Source organism: Lactuca saligna, chromosome 2, assembly GCF_052625555.1.
Source record: "Lactuca saligna cultivar CGN05327 chromosome 2, ASM5262555v1, whole genome shotgun sequence".
NCBI lineage: Eukaryota > Viridiplantae > Streptophyta > Magnoliopsida > Asterales > Asteraceae > Lactuca > Lactuca saligna.
Genome location: NC_136418.1, coordinates 161,719,310 through 161,725,531, shown reverse-complemented (window position 1 = coordinate 161,725,531; position 6,222 = coordinate 161,719,310).

The window sequence follows — 6,222 nt, the reverse complement described above, 5'->3', positions numbered from 1 at the left end:
TCCTGGCCCTTACCTCATATTTGGAATGCTTAGGAGTCCTCAGTATGAGTCTGGCATGCTCTCTCGAACCTCAGCTCATATCTGGCATACTCCAGGTTTTCTAGCTACTGCACGGAGCAGTACAACCTCAACCCTACCTACCACATAACACAACATATCGACATGAAACAGCTAAATGCACATGCAAATAATCAGATAGTGTCACACATAGTCCTACAAACCTACCAGACTAGCATAGCCAATTAGCGTACATAACTAACTCATACTCCGCATATCAATAACTACTAGGATATCAGATCCAATGGGATGGCCTTGGTGCCTTTGACCCCTAAGTATAGTGAGGACAACTCACCTCACAAGTAGCGCTGAAATCAAGAAGATCAAACTCCAACTCCCGGCTCCAAACTCAACTGGTTGTAACCATCATATAAATAATTCTATCAAAATCTCAAATTACCAAAATGCCCTCAGAAGTCAAACCGTGGTCAAAGTCAAAGTCAACGGTCAAGGTTAATAGTCCATGTTAACCCAACTTCTCGAGTTCATCCACTGACTCGTCGAGTTCCTTCAGAACTCAGAAATCAAAAACTAGGACCAATTCATAGAGTTACATGTGACTCGTCGAGTTCCTTCAGAACTTCAAAACTGAAAACTCGAGTCGACTCACCGAGTTACCCGAGTAACTCACTAAGTTCTTCAATGTCCAGAAGATCGGGAAAACCCTTATCAACTCGCCGATTCATCTCACCTACTCACCGAGTTCACTAAGAATCCAGAAGGTGGGTAAACCCTAACCAACTCGTCGAGTTGGCTTATGCAACTCATCGAGTCCCTTCAGCCTATTTCTCATTCAGACGCTTTTAAGCGAAACCAAGGCTTCAAATTGTGGATCTATCCTCCTAGTGTGTGGTTATCACATAATGTTGCCAACTTTACGTGCATGCAAGGCTTCAAGAGACTAAAACACCCAAAACAAGTCTTAGGAAGAGGTTTAGAGAATGAAGAAGGGCCAAATCTTGCTAAAGTCGAGAACTTTACACGCATGAATCACAAAGAAATCAAGCATACATAAACACTTCTCGGGACCTCCCCGACATCGGACCGAAGCCCGGAACACATACTCTACATCGGGCTAGCCCCAGCATCAAACCGAAGTCTTGTATATTCTAAAATACATAAACGGGCCGACATTGGTGCCTTCGACTCGTTCCTACTGAAGGAAAACTCACCTCTCAAAATGGTTGCTTAAAACTTGTGCCAGGGTATCTCTGACAGCTGCTCCAACGACTTCCTGGCTATCATGACCAAAATAAACACTTAGTCAAAAACTTAGAATCCTTCTAAGGGTAAAATGACTATTTTACCCCTTGATCTAACTTGGACCATGACCTAGGCCCAATCCTTGTTAGTCTTTCCATACTCACTAATGGCCCACTAAAGGCCTTCTAATGGCATAATTTTCTAAATTAGGCCTAGCTCCTCAAATGGGCTTTCCTCCCAAACCCAAACATTTCATTGGTCCATTAACTGACTCCTAGTGTCCCATTTTGGCCCAACCTTTGCTAAGCCCAAAGATTGGCCCAAACCGAGGCCCAATGTCGTAAAGCCCAAAATCTGAGAGTACGTTGTGCGTACTCCTCTATACGCTACACGTACAGCTTGCATGGCTTGCACGTTGCGCGTACTAGTGTGTACGCCTAGTGTACTACTCTGCTAAGCCATTTTGTTAAAAAATTCTTAACCCCTTAAGACACTAACTCCAAAACTACAAATCTGAGTCCAATAATGGGATTAGTCCATAAAGTTGATCACTTGGTGGCTTGCAACCCACCAAGTGAGATCAAACTTGGAAAAATAGCAACTAACTTCATGGAAATGGCTAGATCTCATGCATGGTTACAAATGGGCCTTGAATATTGAAACTTTACTACTTAAGGGACACTTTTAGCTCTGAGGGTGACAACCCTAAGCTTAAAAAATGAATTTGCATCATAAAAATCCATTCTTTGGACCTAAAACGGTCTGAAGCTCCATAAACCTAGATCTAAGATTTTATGAGGAAAGTTAGAAGCTTTATACCTCCTTTAAGAGCTAAAAGATGAGATAATCCCAGATCCTTGAGCTCAAGATACTCAAGTTCTTCTTCTCCAACTTCTTTTCTCTTCTTCCAAGCTCTTCTTCACCAAACTAAGCTTTAAAAGGCCAAACATACATAAGAATAGAGTAAGAGAGAATATGCAGTGTTTCTGAGAGTAAGGGGCTGGTAAGGAGGCTAGGGTTTCTATCATAATGAGGTATTTATATGGCTTAAAACCTAAAAATTAGGGTTTTGGAATCTGCTGTGACAACCCGATATTTCGACTCTATGTGATGACCTAAAAAGTCAGGTATTGTAACCACTTTTGAAATAATTAAATTAAATTAGAAAATAAAATGTACAAAAGTCTCTATCGGGTTACCTACTATGCTATATGTTGTGTCAAGGTTTACAGAAATACTAAAAACACTAAAATCCGAGTTATAACGAAGAAGTTATGACCATTCTAAGATTTCCGACAAAACCGGCAACACTGATTAAACGAAAAACGCGAAGTTTCAATAAAATAGTTTTTAGCCTTAAGTATCTAAAAGAAAGTTGTAGATATCATCAAACCGTGAGCGTACATAAAAAGAACGTCCAAATCTGACTTCGTATGAGGAAGTTATGATTTTTCCAAGATCCGGATATAGCAGTAGATAGCTAAAAACTCTAAATAGAGATCGAGAGACTTTTGGCCGAAACAACCTAAATAAGAATCGAAGGTCTCAACCAAAGTAGCGCAACAGTAAAAAGTTTGGCAAAAACGAACGCCGGATGAAGAAGTTATGGATTTTTAAAGGGTTTTCCTAGTCCCGGCCTGTTAAAAATAAATTCAAAATTAGCCGATGAAGTCTAAACGAGAGTTGTAGAGTATATTCTCACCTACGCGTGCATATAAAGAACATCGGAAACGGAGCTCGTACGCGAAAGTTAGGGATTTTACAAGTTTAAGGCTCAAAATCCGAGGCTGTCAGGTCTGCCACGACGTGGCACAGTTGGCCGCGACCCGAAAAGTGACTGAGGGCGTCCCATCAATGGAAGATGATAAGATTTTGCTGACCACGATATGGCACACCAGCAATGATCCTCCAAATAGAAGCTTAAGGGTGTCGGGTTTGGTGCTCATCTCTTTCTATATAAGTGTTGATACTCTGCGTAATAACCTCGAAAAGCCATCCCGAAGCCCCGGTTTTCACACTCAAGTTCCGAAGGAAGGTTCAACACTCTCGAGATTCCCGAGATTCCTGAGAATCCCGAAAAATCAACTCTTCCAAGTCGAAGTTCTGTTCAATTATCATCTCGCTTTCCCCCATCAATCAAGTGAGTTCATACCCCTATAAACTACACTTTCAAATGTTTTATCAATGCTTTTTATACACTTTTAGGGTGGGGGAGGGGGGGAATACAAGTAAACACACGATTATTATCGTTTGTAACAAAAAGTTTCACTATATACTCTTTTTATCAAGTAAATCATATGTGATTCATAACTACTACATGGGAACTTTCGTATGGAATATATATTCTTGATAACATCTTGTCTTTTGGAAATAAAACATGTTTATATATATACACAAATCAAACACTTTATTTATACTTTAAGTATATGTGATCATTTATGTCACTATAAATATTATACTTTACATAACAAGTGAGAATTACACTAGGGTTTACTAAACGAACGAAACACACCCTTTGAAAAACTATAATAGGTATATTTTACGAGAAAGTCATGAACATTTACATACTAGAAACTCTATATCAAAGAGATATTTTCATACACAAGAACAAATGGACATTTTCGTACGTAAATATGTTTTATACTCAGTTTTGTGAGACAATTCGCGTACTTTGGAGTATGCATTTTAAGTCATGTATTATATACCAAAATCCCTTATAGGGGGAGCGTGATACTTGTGTATAGATCTATACGGGATTGACAATCCCACACCTAAGTTGTTAGCTACTGATAGGCCAGCAGGCCTGGGGGTGACAAATGTCATAACCTTCCAATTGAAGAACATTGTTATAGGAATGCTGGTCAAATAGCATGGTTATAAGAATCACATGGTGCATTAAAAACACATTGATTTACAGGGTTTTTCAAATTCCTTAGCAATTTATTCATAAACCTACTATTTTAGGCATGAAAAGCACTATCGCATTACAAGTATTGGAACAATTAAACTACCATCTACTATAGTAGAAAATATGGGATTTTCTAGGAACATTCAAACATGTACAAACCATTTCATTCTATTTCATACAAACATTGTTACTAAATACTTATGAACTCACCAGCTTAAATGTTGATCTACTCTTTCAAAACTACTTGTATTTCTCAGGAATTCAGTAAAACAGGTAAACAAACAGCTTTTGAAGAATGGACGATGTGGCATCAGTTTAGTTTCATTTTGACATCATATCGTAATTTTTTTTGAAACAAGTACCTTTCAACAATGTAAACTTTTAAATTATATATATGATGGTTGTATTACTTTCTTTACTATGTATTCAATTGTTACGATACTACATGAAGTCATCCGCCCTCGAACGATTCCGTCGTTCTGGTTTGGGGGTGTGACAGATTGGTATCAGAGCATTGTTTATGGTGAACTAAGTATATCGAACCACATAAGATATACAAACTATAAATGCATAGGGACTCAAAGTCTCTGAGAAAACGTTTTTACACTTGAACCGCATTTCATTTTAACTTAAAATATTTGAGTCGTAAAAGCACAAATACATGAATATAACGATTTATTTTCATACTTCGAGCAATATAGAAGTATTATAAATAAATTGTGCAGTGCAGGTGTGCCTTGGGATATGTAATCGGAATTGGGATGAATATAGCCTGATCAACTATATTTATCCGAGAGCCGACTAACGTATGCTAGGGAGTGTCTGCAGTGGACAACAAATTTAAAACTTACCTAGAGCATATCATTAAGAATACTATGGGATTATTTGGGTATCTTCAACCGTCAAACCTAGGGGTAAATTTTACATGCTTTAGCTTATAGTCAATTCTTAACCTTATTCATGTATAGACTGAATAGCTGGATTTCATCGCCCCGGCGACCCCTACTACCCCAACCAAGGTAATGAAGGATGGATTGTAGACGACCCCGATGAGGAACCCATGGAAGACGAGGAAGAGGAAGATTCAGATAGCTCAGCTTCAGAGCCCGAGGTAATCAATCTGCAAGTCGTCCGACTTCCATCGGTTCGACCTCCTTTCAGGATGGGATTTCAAGGACCAACTCCCGTCTAGGGAAGCCACATCCATCATTGGAGCCAGCAGCAAGGACTGCACCCTCCTTACGGTATGTGTCGGGACTTCTACGATGTTAGCGAAGGAAGTTCAGCTGATCGAGCACTCCCAATTGTGGTAGGCAAACTTGCCAATCAGGTTTATCAATCCGGAGTCCAAGTAAACCGGATTCGCGAGGTTGACATAAGGATGGAAGAGAACGCAGCTGATATCCGTCGCCTAGACATGCTCAACTCCACACCAACTCCCTCCAGGAGAAAAAATACTGCAGCTCTCTCCGAAATGAGAGATTTGAGGGAGCAACAAGCTGCCATTGACAGACGTCTCATGGGAGCCAAGCACTCCGATGCGGAGTCAAGCCCCAAGTGTAATCCACGCAGCAAGTAGTGCTCGCCTAACTCCCAAATTTTGATATAGAATAGGACCATCGGCTAAAAGTCTTACCTCTCTAACTTTCTGTAATCAGGGACCTTTAGAAAGGTCAAAATTTTCTAACTTTAATATATATAGGGCATACCTCTTTCGTGTGTTAATTCTGTGCATTTCATTCAAGTTCATGAGTTTGTTTATTGTTATTCAAACTCCATTGGTGAATCAAACTCAAAGCCCTGTGTTGGTCAAACCAAATTCTTGAACTATTAAAGATAGTTAACTCATTATCATTCAACTCTCAACCACCAAAACTTATAATCTTTTATTTTTATTTCTTGGCAGCGCAATGCCTCCTCGTCCAAACCTAAGACCCAGGTCGGGCACGATACCTCCACCACCACCACCTCCATCGATGGAAAATGCCGCATTGATAGTTGTTGTAACAGCTACAGTAACAACAGCAATGGCACAAATGAGTAATAATGGGTCG